Raw genomic sequence first — 19,005 nt, 5'->3', positions numbered from 1 at the left:
ATATTTTCACCTAAAGTGCACAATCAGGCTGAAAACGCATTTAAAGCAATAAAAAGTTAATTTTGGCTCTCACACCTAAAATAAACGTTGTAGACTCAAAATTTTTGCTGTATTTAGTGTATTCTAGCATCCTGAAGATGATTCCAGCATTAATTTCATTGTGCTTATGCTCATTTTGAAGATTTTGACATTTTCACCTTAAGTGTACAATCAGGGGCTGAAAACGCGTTTAAAGCAATAAAAAGTTCATTTTGGCTCACACACCTAAAATAAACGTTGTAGACTCAAAATTTTTCCTGTATTCAAAGTATTCTAGCATCCTGAAGATGATTCCAGCATTAATTTCATTGTGCTTATGCTCATTTTGAAGATTTTGACTTTTTCACCTTAAGTGTACAATCAGGGGCTGAAAACGCGTTTAAAGCAATAAAAAGTTCATTTTGGCTCTCACACCTAAACTAAACGTTGTAGACTCAAAATTTTTGCTGTATTTAGTGTATTCTAGCATCCTGAAGATGATTCCAGCATTAATTTCATTGTGCTTATGCTCATTTTTAAGATTTTGACATTTTCACCTAAAGTGCACAATCAGGGGCTGAAAACGCGTTTAAAGCAATAAAAAGTTCATTTTGGCTCTCACACCTAAACTAAACGTTGTAGACTCAAAATTTTTGCTCTATTTAGTGTATTTTAGCATCCTGAAGATGATTCCAGCATTAATTTCATTGTGCTTATGCTCATTTTTAAGATTTTGACATTTTCACCTTAAGTGTACAATCAGGGGCTGAAAACGCGTTTAAAGCAATAAAAAGTTCATTTTGGCTCTCACACCTAAACTAAACGTTGTAGACTCAAACTTAATGCTGTATTTAGTGTATTCTAGCATCCTGAAGATGATTCCAGCATTAATTTCATAGTGCTTATGCTCATTTTTAAGATTTTGACATTTTCACCTAAAGTGCACAATCAGGCTGAAAACGCATTTAAAGCAATAAAAAGTTCATTTTGGCTCTCACACCTAAACTAAACGTTGTAGACTCAAAATTTTTGCTGTATTTAGTGTATTTTAGCATCCTGAAGATGATTCCAGCATTAATTTCATTGTGCTTATGCTCATTTTTAAGATTTTGACATTTTCACCTTAAGTGTACAATCAGGGGCTGAAAACGCGTTTAAAGCAATAAAAAGTTCATTTTGGCTCTCACACCTAAACTAAACGTTGTAGACTCAAAATTTTTGCTGTATTTAGTGTATTCTAGCATCCTAGAGATGATTCCAGCATTAATTTCATTGTGCTTATGCTCATTTTTAAGATTTTGACATTTTCACCTAAAGTGCACAATCAGGCTGAAAACGCATTTAAAGCAATAAAAAGTTCATTTTGGCTCTCACACCTAAACTAAACGTTGTAGACTCAAAATTTTTGCTGTATTTAGTGTATTTTAGCATCCTGAAGATGATTCCAGCATTAATTTCATTGTGCTTATGCTCATTTTTAAGATTTTGACATTTTCACCTTAAGTGTACAATCAGGGGCTGAAAACGCGTTTAAAGCAATAAAAAGTTCATTTTGGCTCTCACACCTAAACTAAACGTTGTAGACTCAAAATTTTTGCTGTATTTAGTGTATTCTAGAATCCTGAAGATGATTCCAGCATTAATTTCATTGTGCTTATGCTCATTTTTAAGATTTTGACATTTTCACCTAAAGTGCACAATCAGGCTGAAAACGCATTTAAAGCAATAAAAAGTTCATTTTGGCTCTCACACCTAAACTAAACGTTGTAGACTCAAAATTTTTGCTGTATTTAGTGTATTTTAGCATCCTGAAGATGATTCCAGCGTTAATTTCATTGTGCTTATGCTCATTTTTAAGATTTTGACATTTTCACCTTAAGTGTACAATCAGGGGCTGAAAACGCGTTTAAAGCAATAAAAAGTTCATTTTGGCTCTCACACCTAAACTAAACGTTGTAGACTCAAAATTTTTGCTGTATTTAGTGTATTCTAGCATCCTGAAGATGATTCCAGCATTAATTTCATTGTGTTTATGCTCATTTTTAAGATTTTGATATTTTCACCTAAAGTGCACAATCAGGCTGAAAACGCATTTAAAGCAAAAAAAAGTTAATTTTGGCTCTCACACCTAAAATAAACGTTGTAGACTCAAAATTTTTGCTGTATTTAGTGTATTCTAGCATCCTGAAGATGATTCCAGCATTAATTTCATTGTGCTTATGCTCATTTTGAAGATTTTGACATTTTCACCTTAAGTGTACAATCAGGGGCTGAAAACGCGTTTAAAGCAATAAAAAGTTCATTTTGGCTCTCACACCTAAACTAAACGTTGTAGACTCAAAATTTTTGCTCTATTTAATGTATTTTAGCATCCTGAAGATGATTCCAGCATTAATTTCATTGTGCTTATGCTCATTTTTAAGATTTTGACATTTTCACCTAAAGTGCACAATCAGGCTGAAAACGCATTTAAAGCAATAAAAAGTTCATTTTGGCTCTCACACCTAAACTAAACGTTGTAGACTCAAAATTTTTGCTGTATTTAGTGTATTTTAGCATCCTGAAGATGATTCCAGCATTAATTTCATTGTGCTTATGCTCATTTTTAAGATTTTGACATTTTCACCTTAAGTGTACAATCAGGGGCTGAAAACGCGTTTAAAGCAATAAAAAGTTCATTTTGGCTCACACACCTAAAATAAACGTTGTAGACTCAAAATTTTTGCTGTATTCAGTGTATTCTAGTATCCTGAAGATGATTCCAGCATTAATTTCATTGTGCTTATGCTCATTTTGAAGATTTTGACATTTTCACCTTAAGTGTACAATCAGGGGCTGAAAACGCGTTTAAAGCAATAAAAAGTTCATTTTGGCTCTCACACCTAAACTAAACGTTGTAGACTCAAAATTTTTGCTCTATTTAGTGTATTTTAGCATCCTGAAGATGATTCCAGCATTAATTTCATTGTGCTTATGCTCATTTTTAAGATTTTGACATTTTCACCTTAAGTGTACAATCAGGGGCTGAAAACGCGTTTAAAGCAATAAAAAGTTCATTTTGGCTCTCACACCTAAACTAAACGTTGTAGACTCAAAATTTTTGCTGTATTTAGTGTATTCTAGCATCCTGAAGATGATTCCAGCATTAATTTCATCGTGCTTATGCTCATTTTGAAGATTTTGACATTTTAACCTAAAGTGCACAATCAGAATGAAAACGCATTTAAAGCAATAAAAAGTTCATTTTGGCTCACACACCTAAAATAAACGTTGTAGACTCAAAATTTTTGCTGTATCCAGTGCATTCTAGCATCCTGAAGATGATTCCAGCATTAATTTCATTGTGCTTATGCTAATTTTGAAGATTTTGACATTTTCACCTAAAGTGTACAATCAGGGGCTGAAAACGCGTTTAAAGCAATAAAAAGTTCATTTTGGCTCTCACACCTAAACTAAACGTTGTAGACTCAAAATTTTTGCTATATTTAGTGTATTCTAGCATCCTGAAGATGATTCCAGCATTAATTTCATTGTGCTTATGCTCATTTTTAAGATTTTGACATTTTCACCTAAAGTGCACAATCAGGCTGAAAACGCATTTAAAGCAATAAAAAGTTCATTTTGGCTCTCACACCTAAACTAAACGTTGTAGACTCAAAATTTTTGCTGTATTTAGTGTATTTTAGCATCCTGAAGATGATTCCAGCATTAATTTCATTGTGCTTATGCTCATTTTTAAGATTTTGACATTTTCACCTTAAGTGTACAATCAGGGGCTGAAAACGCGTTTAAAGCAATAAAAAGTTCATTTTGGCTCTCACACCTAAACTAAACGTTGTAGACTCAAAATTTTTGCTGTATTTAGTGTATTCTAGCATCCTGAAGATGATTCCAGCATTAATTTCATTGTGCTTATGCTCATTTTTAAGATTTTGATATTTTCACCTAAAGTGCACAATCAGGCTGAAAACGCATTTAAAGCAATAAAAAGTTAATTTTGGCTCTCACACCTAAAATAAACGTTGTAGACTCAAAATTTTTGCTGTATTTAGTGTATTCTAGCATCCTGAAGATGATTCCAGCATTAATTTCATTGTGCTTATGCTCATTTTGAAGATTTTGACATTTTCACCTTAAGTGTACAATCAGGGGCTGAAAACGCGTTTAAAGCAATAAAAAGTTCATTTTGGCTCACACACCTAAAATAAACGTTGTAGACTCAAAATTTTTCCTGTATTCAAAGTATTCTAGCATCCTGAAGATGATTCCAGCATTAATTTCATTGTGCTTATGCTCATTTTGAAGATTTTGACATTTTCACCTTAAGTGTACAATCAGGGGCTGAAAACGCGTTTAAAGCAATAAAAAGTTCATTTTGGCTCTCACACCTAAACTAAACGTTGTAGACTCAAAATTTTTGCTGTATTTAGTGTATTCTAGCATCCTGAAGATGATTCCAGCATTAATTTCATAGTGCTTATGCTCATTTTTAAGATTTTGACATTTTCACCTTAAGTGTACAATCAGGGGCTGAAAACGCGTTTAAAGCAATAAAAAGTTCATTTTGGCTCTCACACCTAAACTAAACGTTGTAGACTCAAAATTTTTGCTGTATTTAGTGTATTCTAGCATCCTGAAGATGATTCCAGCATTAATTTCATCGTGCTTATGCTCATTTTGAAGATTTTGACATTTTAACCTAAAGTGCACAATCAGGCTGAAAACGCATTTAAAGCAATAAAAAGTTCATTTTGGCTCACACACCTAAAATAAACGTTGTAGACTCAAAATTTTTGCTGTATTCAGTGCATTCTAGCATCCTGAAGATGATTCCAGCATTAATTTCATTGTGCTTATGCTAATTTTGAAGATTTTGACATTTTCACCTAAAGTGTACAATCAGGGGATGAAAACACGTTTAAAGCAATAAAAAGTTCATTTTGGCTCTCACACCTAAACTAAACGTTGTAGACTCAAATTTTTTGCTGTATTTAGTGTATTCTAGCATCCTGAAGATGATTCCAGCATTAATTTCATTGTGCTTATGCTCATTTTTAAGATTTTGATATTTTCACCTAAAGTGCACAATCAGGCTGAAAACGCATTTAAAGCAATAAAAAGTTAATTTTGGCTCTCACACCTAAAATAAACGTTGTAGACTCAAAATTTTTGCTGTATTTAGTGTATTCTAGCATCCTGAAGATGATTCCAGCATTAATTTCATTGTGCTTATGCTCATTTTGAAGATTTTGACATTTTCACCTTAAGTGTACAATCAGGGGCTGAAAACGCGTTTAAAGCAATAAAAAGTTCATTTTGGCTCACACACCTAAAATAAACGTTGTAGACTCAAAATTTTTGCTGTATTCAGTGTATTCTAGCATCCTGAAGATGATTCCAGCATTAATTTCATTGTGCTTATGCTCATTTTGAAGATTTTGACATTTTCACCTTAAGTGTACAATCAGGGGCTGAAAACGCGTTTAAAGCAATAAAAAGTTCATTTTGGCTCTCACACCTAAACTAAACGTTGTAGACTCAAAATTTTTGCTGTATTTAGTGTATTCTAGCATCCTGAAGATGATTCCAGCATTAATTTCATTGTGCTTATGCTCATTTTTAAGATTTTGACATTTTCACCTAAAGTGCACAATCAGGGGCTGAAAACGCGTTTAAAGCAATAAAAAGTTCATTTTGGCTCTCACACCTAAACTAAACGTTGTAGACTCAAAATTTTTGCTCTATTTAGTGTATTTTAGCATCCTGAAGATGATTCCAGCATTAATTTCATTGTGCTTATGCTCATTTTTAAGATTTTGACATTTTCACCTTAAGTGTACAATCAGGGGCTGAAAACGCGTTTAAAGCAATAAAAAGTTCATTTTGGCTCTCACACCTAAACTAAACGTTGTAGACTCAAAATTTTTGCTGTATTCAGTGTATTCTAGCATCCTGAAGATGATTCCAGCATTAATTTCATCGTGCTTATGCTCATTTTGAAGATTTTGACATTTTAACCTAAAGTGCACAATCAGGCTGAAAACGCATTTAAAGCAATAAAAAGTTCATTTTGGCTCACACACCTAAAATAAACGTTGTAGACTCAAAATTTTTGCTGTATTCAGTGCATTCTAGCATCCTGAAGATGATTCCAGCATTAATTTCATTGTGCTTATGCTAATTTTGAAGATTTTGACATTTTCACCTAAAGTGTACAATCAGGGGCTGAAAACGCGTTTAAAGCAATAAAAAGTTCATTTTGGCTCTCACACCTAAACTAAACGTTGTAGACTCAAAATTTTTGCTGTATTTAGTGTATTCTAGCATCCTGAAGATGATTCCAGCATTAATTTCATTGTGCTTATGCTCATTTTTAAGATTTTGACATTTTCACCTTAAGTGTACAATCAGGGGCTGAAAACGCGTTTAAAGCAATAAAAAGTTCATTTTGGCTCTCACACCTAAACTAAACGTTGTAGACTCAAAATTTTTGCTGTATTTAGTGTATTCTAGCATCCTGAAGATGATTCCAGCATTAATTTCATCGTGCTTATGCTCATTTTGAAGATTTTGACATTTTAACCTAAAGTGCACAATCAGAATGAAAACGCATTTAAAGCAATAAAAAGTTCATTTTGGCTCACACACCTAAAATAAACGTTGTAGACTCAAAATTTTTGCTGTATCCAGTGCATTCTAGCATCCTGAAGATGATTCCAGCATTAATTTCATTGTGCTTATGCTAATTTTGAAGATTTTGACATTTTCACCTAAAGTGTACAATCAGGGGCTGAAAACGCGTTTAAAGCAATAAAAAGTTCATTTTGGCTCTCACACCTAAACTAAACGTTGTAGACTCAAAATTTTTGCTATATTTAGTGTATTCTAGCATCCTGAAGATGATTCCAGCATTAATTTCATTGTGCTTATGCTCATTTTTAAGATTTTGACATTTTCACCTAAAGTGCACAATCAGGCTGAAAACGCATTTAAAGCAATAAAAAGTTCATTTTGGCTCTCACACCTAAACTAAACGTTGTAGACTCAAAATTTTTGCTGTATTTAGTGTATTTTAGCATCCTGAAGATCATTCCAGCATTAATTTCATTGTGCTTATGCTCATTTTTAAGATTTTGACATTTTCACCTTAAGTGTACAATCAGGGGCTGAAAACGCGTTTAAAGCAATAAAAAGTTCATTTTGGCTCTCACACCTAAACTAAACGTTGTAGACTCAAAATTTTTGCTGTATTTAGTGTATTCTAGCATCCTGAAGATGATTCCAGCATTAATTTCATTGTGCTTATGCTCATTTTTAAGATTTTGATATTTTCACCTAAAGTGCACAATCAGGCTGAAAACGCATTTAAAGCAATAAAAAGTTAATTTTGGCTCTCACACCTAAAATAAACGTTGTAGACTCAAAATTTTTGCTGTATTTAGTGTATTCTAGCATCCTGAAGATGATTCCAGCATTAATTTCATTGTGCTTATGCTCATTTTGAAGATTTTGACATTTTCACCTTAAGTGTACAATCAGGGGCTGAAAACGCGTTTAAAGCAATAAAAAGTTCATTTTGGCTCACACACCTAAAATAAACGTTGTAGACTCAAAATTTTTCCTGTATTCAAAGTATTCTAGCATCCTGAAGATGATTCCAGCATTAATTTCATTGTGCTTATGCTCATTTTGAAGATTTTGACATTTTCACCTTAAGTGTACAATCAGGGGCTGAAAACGCGTTTAAAGCAATAAAAAGTTCATTTTGGCTCTCACACCTAAACTAAACGTTGTAGACTCAAAATTTTTGCTGTATTTAGTGTATTCTAGCATCCTGAAGATGATTCCAGCATTAATTTCATAGTGCTTATGCTCATTTTTAAGATTTTGACATTTTCACCTTAAGTGTACAATCAGGGGCTGAAAACGCGTTTAAAGCAATAAAAAGTTCATTTTGGCTCTCACACCTAAACTAAACGTTGTAGACTCAAAATTTTTGCTGTATTTAGTGTATTCTAGCATCCTGAAGATGATTCCAGCATTAATTTCATCGTGCTTATGCTCATTTTGAAGATTTTGACATTTTAACCTAAAGTGCACAATCAGGCTGAAAACGCATTTAAAGCAATAAAAAGTTCATTTTGGCTCACACACCTAAAATAAACGTTGTAGACTCAAAATTTTTGCTGTATTCAGTGCATTCTAGCATCCTGAAGATGATTCCAGCATTAATTTCATTGTGCTTATGCTAATTTTGAAGATTTTGACATTTTCACCTAAAGTGTACAATCAGGGGCTGAAAACACGTTTAAAGCAATAAAAAGTTCATTTTGGCTCTCACACCTAAACTAAACGTTGTAGACTCAAATTTTTTGCTGTATTTAGTGTATTCTAGCATCCTGAAGATGATTCCAGCATTAATTTCATTGTGCTTATGCTAATTTTTAAGATTTTGATATTTTCACCTAAAGTGCACAATCAGGCTGAAAACGCATTTAAAGCAATAAAAAGTTAATTTTGGCTCTCACACCTAAAATAAACGTTGTAGACTCAAAATTTTTGCTGTATTTAGTGTATTCTAGCATCCTGAAGATGATTCCAGCATTAATTTCATTGTGCTTATGCTCATTTTGAAGATTTTGACATTTTCACCTTAAGTGTACAATCAGGGGCTGAAAACGCGTTTAAAGCAATAAAAAGTTCATTTTGGCTCACACACCTAAAATAAACGTTGTAGACTCAAAATTTTTGCTGTATTCAGTGTATTCTAGCATCCTGAAGATGATTCCAGCATTAATTTCATTGTGCTTATGCTCATTTTGAAGATTTTGACATTTTGACCTTAAGTGTACAATCAGGGGCTGAAAACGCGTTTAAAACAATAAAAAGTTCATTTTGGCTCTCACACCTAAACTAAACGTTGTAGACTCAAAATTTTTGCTGTATTTAGTGTATTCTAGCATCCTGAAGATGATTCCAGCATTAATTTCATTGTGCTTATGCTCATTTTTAAGATTTTGACATTTTCACCTAAAGTGCACAATCAGGGGCTGAAAACGCGTTTAAAGCAATAAAAAGTTCATTTTGGCTCTCACACCTAAACTAAACGTTGTAGACTCAAAATTTTTGCTCTATTTAGTGTATTTTAGCATCCTGAAGATGATTCCAGCATTAATTTCATTGTGCTTATGCTCATTTTTAAGATTTTGACATTTTCACCTTAAGTGTACAATCAGGGGCTGAAAACGCGTTTAAAGCAATAAAAAGTTCATTTTGGCTCTCACACCTAAACTAAACGTTGTAGACTCAAAATTTTTGCTGTATTCAGTGTATTCTAGCATCCTGAAGATGATTCCAGCATTAATTTCATCGTGCTTATGCTCATTTTGAAGATTTTGACATTTTAACCTAAAGTGCACAATCAGGCTGAAAACGCATTTAAAGCAATAAAAAGTTCATTTTGGCTCACACACCTAAAATAAACGTTGTAGACTCAAAATTTTTGCTGTATTCAGTGCATTCTAGCATCCTGAAGATGATTCCAGCATTAATTTCATTGTGCTTATGCTAATTTTGAAGATTTTGACATTTTCACCTAAAGTGTACAATCAGGGGCTGAAAACGCGTTTAAAGCAATAAAAAGTTCATTTTGGCTCACACACCTAAAATAAACGTTGTAGACTCAAAATTTTTCCTGTATTCAAAGTATTCTAGCATCCTGAAGATGATTCCAGCATTAATTTCATTGTGCTTATGCTCATTTTGAAGATTTTGACATTTTCACCTTAAGTGTACAATCAGGGGCTGAAAACGCGTTTAAAGCAATAAAAAGTTCATTTTGGCTCTCACACCTAAACTAAACGTTGTAGACTCAAAATTTTTGCTGTATTTAGTGTATTCTAGCATCCTGAAGATGATTCCAGCATTAATTTCATAGTGCTTATGCTCATTTTTAAGATTTTGACATTTTCACCTTAAGTGTACAATCAGGGGCTGAAAACGCGTTTAAAGCAATAAAAAGTTCATTTTGGCTCTCACACCTAAACTAAACGTTGTAGACTCAAAATTTTTGCTGTATTTAGTGTATTCTAGCATCCTGAAGATGATTCCAGCATTAATTTCATCGTGCTTATGCTCATTTTGAAGATTTTGACATTTTAACCTAAAGTGCACAATCAGGCTGAAAACGCATTTAAAGCAATAAAAAGTTCATTTTGGCTCACACACCTAAAATAAACGTTGTAGACTCAAAATTTTTGCTGTATTCAGTGCATTCTAGCATCCTGAAGATGATTCCAGCATTAATTTCATTGTGCTTATGCTAATTTTGAAGATTTTGACATTTTCACCTAAAGTGTACAATCAGGGGCTGAAAACACGTTTAAAGCAATAAAAAGTTCATTTTGGCTCTCACACCTAAACTAAACGTTGTAGACTCAAATTTTTTGCTGTATTTAGTGTATTCTAGCATCCTGAAGATGATTCCAGCATTAATTTCATTGTGCTTATGCTCATTTTTAAGATTTTGATATTTTCACCTAAAGTGCACAATCAGGCTGAAAACGCATTTAAAGCAATAAAAAGTTAATTTTGGCTCTCACACCTAAAATAAACGTTGTAGACTCAAAATTTTTGCTGTATTTAGTGTATTCTAGCATCCTGAAGATGATTCCAGCATTAATTTCATTGTGCTTATGCTCATTTTGAAGATTTTGACATTTTCACCTTAAGTGTACAATCAGGGGCTGAAAACGCGTTTAAAGCAATAAAAAGTTCATTTTGGCTCACACACCTAAAATAAACGTTGTAGACTCAAAATTTTTGCTGTATTCAGTGTATTCTAGCATCCTGAAGATGATTCCAGCATTAATTTCATTGTGCTTATGCTCATTTTGAAGATTTTGACATTTTCACCTTAAGTGTACAATCAGGGGCTGAAAACGCGTTTAAAGCAATAAAAAGTTCATTTTGGCTCTCACACCTAAACTAAACGTTGTAGACTCAAAATTTTTGCTGTATTTAGTGTATTCTAGCATCCTGAAGATGATTCCAGCATTAATTTCATTGTGCTTATGCTCATTTTTAAGATTTTGACATTTTCACCTAAAGTGCACAATCAGGGGCTGAAAACGCGTTTAAAGCAATAAAAAGTTCATTTTGGCTCTCACACCTAAACTAAACGTTGTAGACTCAAAATTTTTGCTCTATTTAGTGTATTTTAGCATCCTGAAGATGATTCCAGCATTAATTTCATTGTGCTTATGCTCATTTTTAAGATTTTGACATTTTCACCTTAAGTGTACAATCAGGGGCTGAAAACGCGTTTAAAGCAATAAAAAGTTCATTTTGGCTCTCACACCTAAACTAAACGTTGTAGACTCAAAATTTTTGCTGTATTCAGTGTATTCTAGCATCCTGAAGATGATTCCAGCATTAATTTCATCGTGCTTATGCTCATTTTGAAGATTTTGACATTTTAACCTAAAGTGCACAATCAGGCTGAAAACGCATTTAAAGCAATAAAAAGTTCATTTTGGCTCACACACCTAAAATAAACGTTGTAGACTCAAAATTTTTGCTGTATTCAGTGCATTCTAGCATCCTGAAGATGATTCCAGCATTAATTTCATTGTGCTTATGCTAATTTTGAAGATTTTGACATTTTCACCTAAAGTGTACAATCAGGGGCTGAAAACGCGTTTAAAGCAATAAAAAGTTCATTTTGGCTCTCACACCTAAACTAAACGTTGTAGACTCAAAATTTTTGCTGTATTTAGTGTATTCTAGCATCCTGAAGATGATTCCAGCATTAATTTCATTGTGCTTATGCTCATTTTTAAGATTTTGACATTTTCACCTAAAGTGCACAATCAGGCTGAAAACGCATTTAAAGCAATAAAAAGTTCATTTTGGCTCTCACACCTAAACTAAACGTTGTAGACTCAAAATTTTTGCTGTATTTAGTGTATTCTAGCATCCTGAAGATGATTCCAGCATTAATTTCATTGTGCTTATGCTCATTTTGAAGATTTTGACATTTTCACCTTAAGTGTACAATCAGGGGCTGAAAACGCGTTTAAAGCAATAAAAAGTTCATTTTGGCTCTCACACCTAAACTAAACGTTGTAGACTCAAAATTTTTGCTGTATTTAGTGTATTCTAGCATCCTGAAGATGATTCCAGCATTAATTTCATTGTGCTTATGCTCATTTTTAAGATTTTGACATTTTCACCTAAAGTGCACAATCAGGCTGAAAACGCATTTAAAGCAATAAAAAGTTCATTTTGGCTCTCACACCTAAACTAAACGTTGTAGACTCAACATTTTTGCTGTATTTAGTGTATTTTAGCATCCTGAAGATGATTCCAGCATTAATTTCATTGTGCTTATGCTCATTTTGAAGATTTTGACATTTTCACCTTAAGTGTACAATCAGGGGCTGAAAACGCGTTTAAAGCAATAAAAAGTTCATTTTGGCTCTCACACCTAAACTAAACGTTGTAGACTCAAAATTTTTGCTGTATTTAGTGTATTCTAGCATCCTGAAGATGATTCCAGCATTAATTTCATTGTGCTTATGCTCATTTTGAAGATTTTGACATTTTCACCTTAAGTGTACAATCAGGGGCTGAAAACGCGTTTAAAGCAATAAAAAGTTCATTTTGGCTCTCACACCTAAACTAAACGTTGTAGACTCAAAATTTTTGCTGTATTTAGTGTATTCTAGCATCCTGAAGATGATTCCAGCATTAATTTCATTGTGCTTATGCTCATTTTTAAGATTTTGACATTTTCACCTTAAGTGCACAATCAGGCTGAAAACGCATTTAAAGCAATAAAAAGTTCATTTTGGCTCTCACACCTAAACTAAACGTTGTAGACTCAAAATTTTTCCTGTATTCAAAGTATTCTAGCATCCTGAAGATGATTCCAGCATTAATTTCATTGTGCTTATGCTCATTTTGAAGATTTTGACATTTTCACCTTAAGTGTACAATCAGGGGCTGAAAACGCGTTTAAAGCAATAAAAAGTTCATTTTGGCTCTCACACCTAAACTAAACGTTGTAGACTCAAAATTTTTGCTGTATTTAGTGTATTCTAGCATCCTGAAGATGATTCCAGCATTAATTTCATAGTGCTTATGCTCATTTTTAAGATTTTGACATTTTCACCTTAAGTGTACAATCAGGGGCTGAAAACGCGTTTAAAGCAATAAAAAGTTCATTTTGGCTCTCACACCTAAACTAAACGTTGTAGACTCAAAATTTTTGCTGTATTTAGTGTATTCTAGCATCCTGAAGATGATTCCAGCATTAATTTCATCGTGCTTATGCTCATTTTGAAGATTTTGACATTTTAACCTAAAGTGCACAATCAGGCTGAAAACGCATTTAAAGCAATAAAAAGTTCATTTTGGCTCACACACCTAAAATAAACGTTGTAGACTCAAAATTTTTGCTGTATTCAGTGCATTCTAGCATCCTGAAGATGATTCCAGCATTAATTTCATTGTGCTTATGCTAATTTTGAAGATTTTGACATTTTCACCTAAAGTGTACAATCAGGGGCTGAAAACACGTTTAAAGCAATAAAAAGTTCATTTTGGCTCTCACACCTAAACTAAACGTTGTAGACTCAAATTTTTTGCTGTATTTAGTGTATTCTAGCATCCTGAAGATGATTCCAGCATTAATTTCATTGTGCTTATGCTCATTTTTAAGATTTTGATATTTTCACCTAAAGTGCACAATCAGGCTGAAAACGCATTTAAAGCAATAAAAAGTTAATTTTGGCTCTCACACCTAAAATAAACGTTGTAGACTCAAAATTTTTGCTGTATTTAGTGTATTCTAGCATCCTGAAGATGATTCCAGCATTAATTTCATTGTGCTTATGCTCATTTTGAAGATTTTGACATTTTCACCTTAAGTGTACAATCAGGGGCTGAAAACGCGTTTAAAGCAATAAAAAGTTCATTTTGGCTCACACACCTAAAATAAACGTTGTAGACTCAAAATTTTTGCTGTATTCAGTGTATTCTAGCATCCTGAAGATGATTCCAGCATTAATTTCATTGTGCTTATGCTCATTTTGAAGATTTTGACATTTTCACCTTAAGTGTACAATCAGGGGCTGAAAACGCGTTTAAAGCAATAAAAAGTTCATTTTGGCTCTCACACCTAAACTAAACGTTGTAGACTCAAAATTTTTGCTGTATTTAGTGTATTCTAGCATCCTGAAGATGATTCCAGCATTAATTTCATTGTGCTTATGCTCATTTTTAAGATTTTGACATTTTCACCTAAAGTGCACAATCAGGGGCTGAAAACGCGTTTAAAGCAATAAAAAGTTCATTTTGGCTCTCACACCTAAACTAAACGTTGTAGACTCAAAATTTTTGCTCTATTTAGTGTATTTTAGCATCCTGAAGATGATTCCAGCATTAATTTCATTGTGCTTATGCTCATTTTTAAGATTTTGACATTTTCACCTTAAGTGTACAATCAGGGGCTGAAAACGCGTTTAAAGCAATAAAAAGTTCATTTTGGCTCTCACACCTAAACTAAACGTTGTAGACTCAAAATTTTTGCTGTATTCAGTGTATTCTAGCATCCTGAAGATGATTCCAGCATTAATTTCATCGTGCTTATGCTCATTTTGAAGATTTTGACATTTTAACCTAAAGTGCACAATCAGGCTGAAAACGCATTTAAAGCAATAAAAAGTTCATTTTGGCTCACACACCTAAAATAAACGTTGTAGACTCAAAATTTTTGCTGTATTCAGTGCATTCTAGCATCCTGAAGATGATTCCAGCATTAATTTCATTGTGCTTATGCTAATTTTGAAGATTTTGACATTTTCACCTAAAGTGTACAATCAGGGGCTGAAAACGCGTTTAAAGCAATAAAAAGTTCATTTTGGCTCTCACACCTAAACTAAACGTTGTAGACTCAAAATTTTTGCTGTATTTAGTGTATTCTAGCATCCTGAAGATGATTCCAGCATTAATTTCATTGTGCTTATGCTCATTTTTAAGATTTTGACATTTTCACCTAAAGTGCACAATCAGGCTGAAAACGCATTTAAAGCAATAAAAAGTTCATTTTGGCTCTCACACCTAAACTAAACGTTGTAGACTCAAAATTTTTGCTGTATTTAGTGTATTCTAGCATCCTGAAGATGATTCCAGCATTAATTTCATTGTGCTTATGCTCATTTTGAAGATTTTGACATTTTCACCTTAAGTGTACAATCAGGGGCTGAAAACGCGTTTAAAGCAATAAAAAGTTCATTTTGGCTCTCACACCTAAACTAAACGTTGTAGACTCAAAATTTTTGCTGTATTTAGTGTATTCTAGCATCCTGAAGATGATTCCAGCATTAATTTCATTGTGCTTATGCTCATTTTTAAGATTTTGACATTTTCACCTAAAGTGCACAATCAGGCTGAAAACGCATTTAAAGCAATAAAAAGTTCATTTTGGCTCTCACACCTAAACTAAACGTTGTAGACTCAACATTTTTGCTGTATTTAGTGTATTTTAGCATCCTGAAGATGATTCCAGCATTAATTTCATTGTGCTTATGCTCATTTTGAAGATTTTGACATTTTCACCTTAAGTGTACAATCAGGGGCTGAAAACGCGTTTAAAGCAATAAAAAGTTCATTTTGGCTCTCACACCTAAACTAAACGTTGTAGACTCAAAATTTTTGCTGTATTTAGTGTATTCTAGCATCCTGAAGATGATTCCAGCATTAATTTCATTGTGCTTATGCTCATTTTGAAGATTTTGACATTTTCACCTTAAGTGTACAATCAGGGGCTGAAAACGCGTTTAAAGCAATAAAAAGTTCATTTTGGCTCTCACACCTAAACTAAACGTTGTAGACTCAAAATTTTTGCTGTATTTAGTGTATTCTAGCATCCTGAAGATGATTCCAGCATTAATTTCATTGTGCTTATGCTCATTTTTAAGATTTTGACATTTTCACCTTAAGTGCACAATCAGGCTGAAAACGCATTTAAAGCAATAAAAAGTTCATTTTGGCTCTCACACCTAAACTAAACGTTGTAGACTCAAAATTTTTGCTGTATTTAGTGTATTTTAGCATCCTGAAGATGATTCCAGCATTAATTTCATTGTGCTTATGCTCATTTTTAAGATTTTGACATTTTCACCTTAAGTGTACAATCAGGGGCTGAAAACGCGTTTAAAGCAATAAAAAGTTCATTTTGGCTCTCACACCTAAACTAAACGTTGTAGACTCAAAATTTTTGCTGTATTTAGTGTATTCTAGCATCCTGAAGATGATTCCAGCATTAATTTCATCGTGCTTATGCTCATTTTGAAGATTTTGACATTTTAACCTAAAGTGCACAATCAGGCTGAAAACGCTTAAAGCAATAAAAAGTTCATTTTGGCTCACACACCTAAAATAAACGTTGTAGACTCAAAATTTTTGCTGTATTCAGTGTATTCTAGCATCCTGAAGATGATTCCAGCATTAATTTCATTGTGCTTATGCTCATTTTGAAGATTTTAACATTTTCACCTTAAGTGTACAATCAGGGGCTGAAAACGCGTTTAAAGCAATAAAAAGTTCATTTTGGCTCTCACACCTAAACTAAACGTTGTAGACTCAAAATTTTTGCTGTATTTAGTGTATTCTAGCATCCTGAAGATGATTCCAGCATTAATTTCATTGTGCTTATGCTCATTTTTAAGATTTTGACATTTTCACCTAAAGTGCACAATCAGGCTGAAAACGCATTTAAAGCAATAAAAAGTTCATTTTGGCTCTCACACCTAAACTAAACGTTGTCGACTCAAAATTTTTGCTGTATTTAGTGTATTCTAGCATCCTGAAGATGATTCCAGCATTAATTTCATTGTGCTTATGCTCATTTTGAAGGTTTTGACATTTTCACCTTAAGTGTACAATCAGGGGCTGAAAACGCGTTTAAAGCAATAAAAAGTTCATTTTGGCTCTCACACCTAAACTAAACGTTGTAGACTCAAAATTTTTGCTGTATTTAGTGTATTCTAGCATCCTGAAGATGATTCCAGCATTAATTTCATTGTGCTTATGCTCATTTTTAAGATTTTGACATTTTCACCTTAAGTGCACAATCAGGCTGAAAACGCATTTAAAGCAATAAAAAGTTCATTTTGGCTCACACACCTAAAATAAACGTTGTAGACTCAAAATTTTTGCTGTATTCAGTGTATTCTAGCATCCTGAAGATGATTCCAGCATTAATTTCATTGTGCTTATGCTCATTTTGAAGATTTTGACATTTTCACCTAAAGTGCACAATCAGGGGCTGAAAACGCGTTTAAAGCAATAAAAAGTTCATTTTGGCTCTCACACCTAAACTAAACGTTGTAGACTCAAAATTTTTGCTGTATTTAGTGTATTCTAGCATCCTGAAGATGATTCCAGCATTAATTTCATCGTGCTTATGCTCATTTTGAAGATTTTGACATTTTAACCTAAAGTGCACAATCAGGCTGAAAACGCATTTAAAGCAATAAAAAGTTCATTTTGGCTCACACACCTAAAATAAACGTTGTAGACTCAAAATTTTTGCTGTATTCAGTGCATTCTAGCATCCTGAAGATGATTCCAGCATTAATTTCATTGTGCTTATGCTAATTTTGAAGATTTTGACATTTTCACCTAAAGTGTACAATCAGGGGCTGAAAACGCGTTTAAAGCAATAAAAAGTTCATTTTGGCTCTTACACCTAAACTAAACGTTGTAGACTCAAAATTTTTGCTGTATTTAGTGTATTCTAGCATCCTGAAGATGATTCCAGCATTAATTTCATTGTGCTTATGCTCATTTTTAAGATTTTGACATTTTAACCTAAAGTGCACAATCAGGCTGAAAACGCATTTAAAGCAATAAAAAGTTCATTTTGGCTCACACACCTAAAATAAACGTTGTAGACTCAAAATTTTTGCTGTATTCAGTGTATTCTAGCATCCTGAAGATGATTCCAGCATTAATTTCATTGTGCTTATGCTCATTTTTAAGATTTTGACATTTTCACCTAAAGTGTACAATCAGGCTGAAAACGCATTTAAAGCAATAAAAAGTTCATTTTGGCTCTCACATTTAAACTAAACGTTGTAGACTCAAAATTTTTGCTGTATTTAGTGTATTCTAGCATCCTGAAGATGATTCCAGCATTAATTTCATTGTGCTTATGCTAATTTTGAAGATTTTGACATTTTCACCTAAAGTGTACAATCAGGGGCTGAAAACACGTTTAAAGCAATAAAAAGTTCATTTTGGCTCTCACACCTAAACTAAACGTTGTAGACTCAAATTTTTTGCTGTATTTAGTGTATTCTAGCATCCTGAAGATGATTCCAGCATTAATTTCATTGTGCTTATGCTCATTTTTAAGATTTTGATATTTTCACCTAAAGTGCACAATCAGGCTGAAAACGCATTTAAAGCAATAAAAAGTTAATTTTGGCTCTCACACCTAAAATAAACGTTGTAGACTCAAAATTTTTGCTGTATTTAGTGTATTCTAGCATCCTGAAGATGATTCCAGCATTAATTTCATTGTGCTTATGCTCATTTTGAAGATTTTGACATTTTCACCTTAAGTGTACAATCAGGGGCTGAAAACGCGTTTAAAGCAATAAAAAGTTCATTTTGGCTCACACACCTAAAATAAACGTTGTAGACTCAAAATTTTTGCTGTATTCAGTGTATACTAGCATCCTGAAGATGATTCCAGCATTAATTTCATTGTGCTTATGCTCATTTTGAAGATTTTGACATTTTCACCTTAAGTGTACAATCAGGGGCTGAAAACGCGTTTAAAGCAATAAAAAGTTCATTTTGGCTCTCACACCTAAACTAAGCGTTGTAGACTCAAAATTTTTGCTGTATTTAGTGTATTCTAGCATCCTGAAGATGATTCCAGCATTAATTTCATTGTGCTTATGCTCATTTTTA

This window comes from Vanacampus margaritifer, chromosome 16 (assembly GCF_051991255.1).
Source record: "Vanacampus margaritifer isolate UIUO_Vmar chromosome 16, RoL_Vmar_1.0, whole genome shotgun sequence".
NCBI classification, from domain to species: Eukaryota; Metazoa; Chordata; class Actinopteri; order Syngnathiformes; family Syngnathidae; genus Vanacampus; species Vanacampus margaritifer.
The sequence above is the reverse complement of the archived record's forward strand: the minus strand, read 5'-3'. Positions refer to the sequence as shown.